This window comes from Lactuca sativa, chromosome 3 (genome assembly GCF_002870075.4).
Source record: "Lactuca sativa cultivar Salinas chromosome 3, Lsat_Salinas_v11, whole genome shotgun sequence".
Lineage (NCBI taxonomy): Eukaryota > Viridiplantae > Streptophyta > Magnoliopsida > Asterales > Asteraceae > Lactuca > Lactuca sativa.
The window spans coordinates 271,264,041-271,273,774 of record NC_056625.2 but is presented as its reverse complement, the minus strand read 5'-3'; positions in this window follow the sequence as shown (position 1 = coordinate 271,273,774).

Below are 9,734 nucleotides of genomic sequence, written 5' to 3'. Positions count from 1 at the left end.
TACTCATAGGAAACGACATCCGGACACTACAGGAAGTTAAGTCCTGGCTCGGGAAGTGCTTCGCTATGAAGGACCTCAGAGAGGCTTCCTATATTTTGTGAATAAGGATAGTGAGACACCGAAGTAAGAGACTAATAGGACTCAGACATAATATTTACTTGGACAAGGTGCTAAACCATTTTCATATGGAAAACTCAATGAAGGGAGAATTACCAATCCAAAGTAATGCCAAGTTGAGTAAGACTCAAAGTCCGAGTACCGAAGCCGAGATAGCAGAGATGAGCCGAGTACCTTATGCTTCCGCAGTTGGCTTGATCATGTATACTATGACTTGTACTCGCCTGATGTGGCCTTCGCTTTGAGCATGGTCAGTAGATATCAAGGGAACCCTGGAAAAGCACATAGGACCGCAGTCAACAATATTCTTAAGTACTTTCGGAGGACAAAGGAAAGGTTTCTAGTCCTCGGAAGGAGTGATGACTTAAAGGTGCGAGGGTATAGTGACGCCAGTTTCCAGTCCGACAGGGAAAACTATCGTTCACAATCGGGCTGGGTCTTTACCCTTAATGAAGGAGCAGTGACTTGGAAAAGTTCCAAGCAAGAAACCGTAGTTGATTCAACGTGCGAATCAGAGTACCTCTCAGTGAGCGAAGCGTCAATGGAGGCGATATGGTTGAAGAACTTCATTGGAGACCTTGGAGTTGTGCCTACCATAAAAGAGCCTATGGAAATTTTTTGTGACAATGAAGGAGCGGTTGCCTTGACCAAAGAACCAAGGGATCATGGTAGTTCTCGACATATCGACAAAAAATATCACTTTATTAGACATCGGGTAGAAGAAGGACTCAAGTCGTGCGCATGAAACTGGTATTGTGCGGATCGAATGGACTCAAGTCATATGATAACTTTGGACTATTCGGAATAAGAGGCATTAGACTTAGATCATAAGGGTGTTACAGACAAAACCTAACAGTGCAATTTTTAACAGAGTTATAGTAATTTAGATTAACTATAAGACTACTGCTGCGAACAAGGTATACTAAAGAAGGCAAGTATAGGCAGCACGAGGGTCCTTTTGACTGATGGGATCTCGCAAAAGATAAGACTCGAATTGCACTAGTTTTAAACAGTTTATAGGTCTGTTACACGAAACGCCTTAATTACTTTAACGTGGGTCCGGAGTAGTCTGTCTTACGGCAGTGATCCTTAGTATCTTCGCCTTTGCACCGGAGTTCTTTGTTATTGGGAAATCCTTTTTGAAGTGTCCTATCTCACCGCATTGGTGACATATCCGGCTTGTACTAGCATCGGTGGTGGAAGTGATGTGTCGAGTCAGAGTTATGTGGACACGGGTGTTTTCTTTGTCCATCCGTTTTGAAAATTTCCTTTTATAGCGTCCGGTTTTACCACCACCATCGTGTGCAGGGCTGATCTTGATGTCAGGGACTTGAGAAATGGGTCACGCCGGTGCTCCACAGCTACTGGCATGGTGCCCTAATTTGTGGCAATTACAGCATTGCATTTCATGACAAGCCCCGTTATGATGAAAGCTACACTTTTTACACTTTGGAAGTTTCCCCTTGTATGGTCTGATCGGTACTGAAATGGTAGGAGTTGCCACTTGTTGCTGTTTCATGGCAAGTCTTTGGGATCGCTTGCGCTCCTTTCGGGCTTGGTGATTTCGTTTCTTCTTCTCGGTTTTACGGTTTTTGCAAGTCCGTGACTGTTGTCATTTGTTGGCTTCCCCGATCGGTACAAAAATCGGGATTGTCAACTCCTTTGCCAGTCTTGTTTGTGTTGTTAGAGTTGAGGTGTGCAAGGAAAGCTGTCACGGAAGTTGTTACCGTGGCTTGTAACGTAGCGATGTTGATATGAAGGATAGGGGTTTTGTTGTTTGGCTGACTATTCCAGGATGATGACATGGTTCTTTTGTACGAAAGAAAAGGAGTTTGTGAGTTATTATGGTTGACCCTAGATGTATTTCGATCGTTCATGTAAACTATATAAATATGTTCTCGAGGGCTTGACCTACATCCCTATGATGTAGTCCTAGTAAAGAGTAGAAGTATGTTCATAGAATGTTCACAAGACGTTTGTCGTCCAAACCAGGGTACAATTGGTTGGTGAATAACATGATCCAACCTTTGAAAGAGAATTGGGAATGATTCCAGAGTTAAATTACTGTAACACTGTAAATTTCAAAACAATTTTTCGCATTTTATAAAAACATAATTCATTTAATATTAATAAAAACATCAATGTTTGAAACTCAATCCATGCCATATAAAAATCCCAAGATCTCGTAACATAAAAATCCCGTGTGTGTGTATTGATCAAGCCGGCGCCTTACCACGGTCATCACTAGTACCTGAAACAAAAAACACCAAACACTATAAGCACAAAGCTTAGTAAGTTCCCTAAAATACCACACATAACACATATTAGCCACTCGAGTCTATAACTCTGTGGGTCCGTGGAACCTACTATGTGAACCCTCTGGTTTTATCTCTGTGAACCTTCGGGTTCCAACTCTATAAACATGCACATCATAAATCACATAGAAATAATGCAGTACAACACATAACATACATATAGCATACAAATACTCTATCACATAACTCCGATTACCTACTCAAGGTAAAGTATAGTGAGAAGACTCACCTCACGTATCTCGATAACTCGCAAATCCCGGAGATCACTCGCGCTCGATCCCCCTAGCTATAATCCTCCAACACAATATATCTCTAATTAACACTTTCACAACTAAGGTTGACTAACCCTATCAAGTCAACACTGGTAAAGTCTGGTCAATGGTCAACAGTCAACTTTGACTGGACTCGGCGAGTGCACTAGAGCATCTCGGCGAGTCTATATGTGTTCACTGACTCCCTCGGATCCTCTTTTGACACGTCGAGTACTTCCCTAACTCGACGAGTTCCACCTGGAATGAATCACGGGGCCACCACGACTCAACTCGCCGAGTCTCAAGAACAACTCGGCGAGTTCCGGCTTGACTCAGCCCCCTATTGACTCTCCCTGACTCACTGAGTCATCCCCCAACCTAGCGAGTCTACTCGCTGAACAATTTACGTGAAACCCCAACCCTACTCGCCGAGTCTCCAGAGCAACTCGGTGAGTTCATGCCATGCACAAAATCTATTGACCTTCTGAGGTCAGATCTACTTCCCCAAACCATAGATCTGGCCTTCCCAAGCATGAATGTCACGTAAAGTTCGAAACTTGATGCTTGTATAACCCCCACAAGGCATCAAAAGGAGATTTGGTCCCAAAAATGACAACCTAGGTCCAATAACTCCATAATAACCCAAAAAGCTCCAAGGGTTAAGGTCTCTAGACCTCTTTAAGTCCAGATCCAAGGCACAAACTCGAAGAGGGACCATTTGCTTCACATAATCACTCTCCAAAGGGGTTAGAAAACCCTAACTCTAAAGATCAACCCTAAAACTGAAGGAGGTTCGAACTATTACCTCAAAATGAAGCCTCTAGACTCTGGTTCTGCTGGAATCTCACCTCCTCCTTGCTCTTGCCAACTTCTTCTTGTTAAACAAGGAATACAAAGGCCCAAAAGTGACTTCCTCTCTCCCAAAACGATTTAGCTCTCTTAGGGTTCTCTAAAGGGGCTGGTAGCCGCAATGGGAGGCTATAAGTGCCCTTAAATAGGCTCCGAACCCGGGGAATTAGGGTTTCATTAAACAGCATGGACTCGCCGAGTCCACTTTTGGACTCGCCGAGTCCAGATGCGAACCCGTGCCCATAGTTGCGATCATACTCAGCGAGTTTGGGCTCCAACTCGCCGAGTCTCCTCACAAATCACCAAAAATATAAGAATGAATAATACCTAGGAATCTGGGCTGTTACAATTACCATAGTCCAAGAACTTGACTAGATGGGGTTTCAGATATACTCCAATGAAAGTATGATGAATGTAATTGAACAAAGAGTGACAAAGAAGTTAGCCGACTGTCAATATCATCGATGTTTAAGATGTAATAAGTTTGGGAAAGTTGACCTTGTAGTAGGTCTTACATCATTTCCTGAGTAGAAAAAGTCTTTGACAGCATAGAGGCCTAACTAAAAGTACTTACATTACAAGGTAGTCACATAGAAAAGTGCTACACGGAGCATAGATAGGAACACGGTTCTTTAAAACAAAGAAGGAAAATAAAGGATCTCCTACTGGCGACGGTCACCCCTATGGTGAACCCTTAGTTCAGCTAGTTGACGTTCCATATCAAGCAGGTATCTCTCGTACACCTTATGGCGTACTCGGAGCTCTATGACTTCGGCTCGTGTTTCAGCTAGTGCTTGTAGCAGGGCCTCGTGCTCTATCTCAGACCTCTCACGAGCATTTTAAAGGTTATTGGTGCAGATAGCATGCATTCTTGCATTGGCATCAACCTCTACGATATGCTGGGGAGCTGTCCTTCCTTGAATTTCGCTTCGGGCAACTTTACGGATCAGGATCGGCAAAACTCTATCTGCTGAGCCTCCTTCGCCTATGTTATACAAAACTTCGCTCTCCATTGAATGGCATGGGCTGATTATGCTCTTCGCTCCATGTCTCCAAGCATTCTACCCAAGGAGGCATCGGGCTTTAAAAAGACGGAAGAGGGTTAGGAGCCATTGGGGGTAGGTTCTCAACCTCGTGCTCGGAGTTAGCACCATCTGAAAAGCCTTCAGCATGGTGATCATCGAAAGGGATTGGATGGTCATTTTCTGGCTCTTCTTCAAACCATCCATCATTTCCATCGTTCGGGAAGTATGGGTCATCGTGGGGATGGAGTGCAGTCATGTTATCTATGCGAGAATTGGGGTAAGGAGATAATTATTAGATGAACTATCTAGATAATTATTAGATAATCTTCATTATTTACATCACTATTTGTAAAGTGCATGCCAGTCATATGTAATAAAAACATGATAGGCCTTTGAATAAGTGACCTTAACTCCAAATTCACAAGGAAAAGGGGTAAAGCAAAAATTCACAGATTCTATGTCTATGACATCCTAGTTACATATATCCTTGGTGTATCCACTTATCAACTATCGACTTAGTAATGAAGATCCTTTTTAGTTCCCAAGTAAGTAATTGTAGCAACACAAAATACTCCTATAGTATTTTAGACTTATGTTCTGTTCTAGTGTTCTAATTGTAGTAGTGTTGGTAAGTTTTAAGACTTGTTGCCACATCGCAACCATTCTTGGGCATGTGCTAATCACTTCGGACCAGCATAGTTGATCAGGCTATGCCACTCCTAGGACTGACCATACATCCCCGAGCTTACTTGTGATATTCAATAATCGTAATACTTTTTTTGTTGTCATTGTTACATGGATTTTAGTATGAACGCAGGTATGTATACTTAGTTAAATATTTTATTATTTAGAAGTATAAAATCTTGGTCAGAGTATTTTTAATCCCATTGTATTTATAGTTAGTATATCTTTTATTGGTTGATATACTTAATTCACTATAAACAATGCTCTGATACCAATCTGTCACACCCCAAAACCGAGAACGGCGGAAACGTTCTGGAGCAGAGGACGTCATGTAATGTATCACAACAATGCAAAGTAGTAAACAAGCAACAACATCATCCATTGCATTAATAGTATAATTTTAAATACATGTGTGTTCTTTCATAGAGTAAAACAACATAATGAATATTCAAAATAAAAGACGAGTCTTAACTACTCCGTCCTCACAAAACCTGGTTGTCGTACCTGTCTATTTGTGACATGAGAATACAATTTATTTTCATAGCGAGTATCAGCAATAAAGATGGTGAATTCATAAGTATTTATGTATCTTTGATTTGTGAAATTGTAAAGAAAAGACTTGTAAATGTTTGTAGAAAAGTTTGTATTGATGTAAATGTTTGTAAGTAATTGTAAACGTTTGAAAACCCTAGAAAATCTCATATTTCCTACTAGTTTAAAAAGTAGTCTTCTACCAAGACCCAACTGTTTTGAAAGTAAGCATCACTGTAAATGTGATGGTTTTTCCCCTGTATAACTATTATTATAAAGCTATGGTCTACCTCATTGTTTATGTGAATGTGTCACAAAATATAGGTAATAAGGAAAATATTATATTTATACCAATTATAATCTACCTCGTCGTTTATGTGAATGCGTCACAAAGTAAAGGTAATAAGTAAAATAATATAATTATTAAAATCATATCCTTTTGTATTTGTCGTTTGTAAAGTGTAAGTACTGTAGTATTGTATAAAGTGATTGTTATTGTACTAATTGCCTTAAATTGAGTATTAAGGTATAATGTGATGGCTAGATCCCATACTAAACACTCTCCCTAACAAAAGATTCTAGGAACCAAACGCGACCCCTGCAATGATTGCAAGCCGTGAACATCCACATTATGATTATATGATCATGTATACCCAATATAACTATCACCTTTTGTTTAGAACAATGCGTTAGTGATTCATTGGTATAGTTAGATCCTGTACTTGTACCATGCTATAGCACCTTATTATGTTTGTTCTGTTATCGTGTATTATATCTTCCTCCTTGTTTCTCTTTATTGTGGGTTTTCATATGTTATCGTGTATTGTAATTGTATTTCTGTAATTGTATCTCTTCATATAGCATGTATTGTATTAGTATAGACTCATGAATGAGCTGACTCTTGTGTGATTCCTTGTACTTGGAATTGTAAGTAGTATCTCCTAACTATACCTATTATAGTTACTAGTAATGTACGTGTATAACCGAAAGTATGCCTTTGCTACTCGAAGGCACTGAACTGACTGATGGAACTTTTATGTCTATATATGAATACATGATATATAATTAATATTTAGACGACATTCACACGAATAACCGACACCCTAAGGCCACATCCAAACGAGTAAAAGGAATTAAAGCGAGCTAGCCGTCCTAAGTCCTTTAAACATTACTTATATAACTATACATATATATAGGCATGCATTTGACAATATAAAAGTATAAAATAAGTTTTGTAAAACCTTTGAAAAGTTTAATAAGTAAGAAATGATGAATTGACGTCAGTTTATAAAACGATTTGAAAGTAGTTTGTTTGATAAGACAATTTTAAGTATAAGGAAAACCTTTGTTTGAAACACAATTGTAAGAGAGTGTGAAAGGAAACATACAGCATGTAAGATGGTTTGATAAAGAGTTTTAACATGTAAAAATGTTTGTGAAAGTTATTTGAAGTAATATGTTTGGTAAAATAGCTATAAGTATAGTAAATCCATTTGTGTGCTAGTTATTAATCACATGTGATTGATATAATAACTAGAATGATTCAACTTGTATCCCCCTATAAAAGCCTTTATAAACATTTAAAAACATTTAAAAGGTTAATTAAGAGGTATGAACTCACCTGTAGTGAGTAACTCGAATGAAAGATCGATATAGGATTGTTGGGTGTCAATTGGAGTCTTAAGCACAATTGAATCCTATTTAACATATAATTACACATATATGAATACATTTAATGTATATAACCACTAATGGTGGTAGGGACATGTCTTAGGGACATAAAAACACTTAGATCTAAGTGTTACCAACACATATGGTTGCACATAAGGGTGTATGGTCCTATATTGAAGTGTAAGGCCACAAAACCAAAGGTTTAGTGTGTGTGTGGCCAGGATGTGTGTGCGGCCGCACACTCCCTATGAAGTGTGTCAAAACGTATTTCAAGGCCTTATAACTCATGTAGGAAGGTTTCTCACTTCATGCTCTAGCCTTATATGGAGTTTATTGCCATTTTAGGATCTAAAAAGGATGTGTGTGGCCACTATGAAGGTTTGAGATCGTACAACCTTCATGAAGATGATAAACTCGAGTTTTTCAAGCATATCATCAAGTGTTCTTAACATATAACCAGTTATAAAAAGTATATACACGTTATAGATGCTTGAAAAGGGTGATTAGGGTCCAAAACTTAGTGTCTGTTCTTGGTGTTCTTGTTGTTCTTGAAGATCCAACACCAAAAACGTTTTTGCATGGATCAAAGTAAGGAAGAAGGCTAGATAAGTCCAAATATTAACAAATCAAAGGAAGTATTACTTATTTTTATGAAGAACAAGATGCAGATTTTGATGATACTTGAGAGCAAAACGTGTTCCAGCTTTGGAGGAATGGGAAAAGTGCTCAAATATGACTAAGGCTGACTTATATAGGTAGGAGGGTGTGGCTGGGTTGGGTGTGCGGCCGTACACACCTGTTTGTGGCCGTACACTCAAGTGTGTGGCCGCACACTCCATGTGTTGGAGTGTTTGGCCCGATTTCGCTTGATGTACATCGTGTAATCCGATTTCTAGGCTCCTACCTTAATTGTAATTGGTTTAGAACACTCAAATAGACCCCAAACAGTGCTAAAAGTTAGCAAAACGAGGCTATCTTTGATAGATTTGAACAAGTGTACATGATAGAAAATTACGGGTTGTCACATAATTGATGTGTTCAATTAAGTTCTATGTCAAATGAATCCAAGATCGAGAAACAAACTCTTTCACAATAAGTATGACTATGTTCCATGTGATTGTCCGCATGATATCTGAAACAGAGGACTGTACGATCCCTTATCTAAAGGACAGGTTTCTGATAAGATCAGAGTTCGACAGCGTCTTTGAGAGCTAAGATTGCTAATCAAGTTATACTTGCATTTATGGTTACTAGACTTATCCAAGTGGGAGACTGCTGGATTATTGTCTAAGCTCGTAACCATATTTGGCCAATACTTGACCCGGTTGTGCATGGTCCTTTTGGGTTGCGTTCACCAAAGCAACTTGACTGGAGAAATAATAGAGAAAGAGGTTGATATGATTCACTAATATATTATAAGAATAATTTATTAAAGGAGAAATAATAGAGAAAGAGGTTGGTCAATAATTAATTATGAATTAATTCTGTGATCAAAAGTAATTAATTAAACTAGAGCGGCTGAATTTGTAACGACCGAAAAATTCCAACAAATTTAAACTTTTCAAAAACAACCCGATTTAATTTATTTATTACAAAAAGATTTTCAATACAATTTATTTAGAGTATTCCCAGAGTCACGTCACAACATAAACATGAGGAGCGGTACGATCACGCCTTCGCCTTGCCACGGTCACCTGAAGAACCTGAAAAACATAAAACCACAACTGTAAGCCCGAAAGCTTAGTGAGATATCCCCAAAATACCAACCACATATACTATACACACATAACATGCCATATCATATCCGTTCATAGAACAACCATGCACTTCGGGTCTATTTTGTGACTCGTTCGCCGCACCGGCCAACAGTCCACTTGGTCCATCCTCCGAGTCTAGCCATATACCTCGAGTCTGCAGTGTGATTTGTCCGCCCGCACTGGGCCTTCAATCCACCTGGTCCACTCTCTGAATCTAGCGACATACATCGAGTCTGTAGTATGATTGGGCCGCCCGCACCGGGCGTTCAATCCACTTGGTCCACTCTCTGAGTCTACAGTATGACTGGTCCACCCGCACCGGGCCTTCAGTCGGCCTGGTCCACTCTACGAGCCTCGGCACATCTGGTCTGCCCTCTTAGGGCCTACAGCCTATCCGGACCGCTCGCTGGGCCTTCTGGACAACCGGTCCGCCGTGGGTATCTTGGCCTACAACACAAAGCAGGACCCGCGTCAACCCAACTCCAGTCCAACAACCATGTGCACATAATCATACAATCATATAACAATTCACAG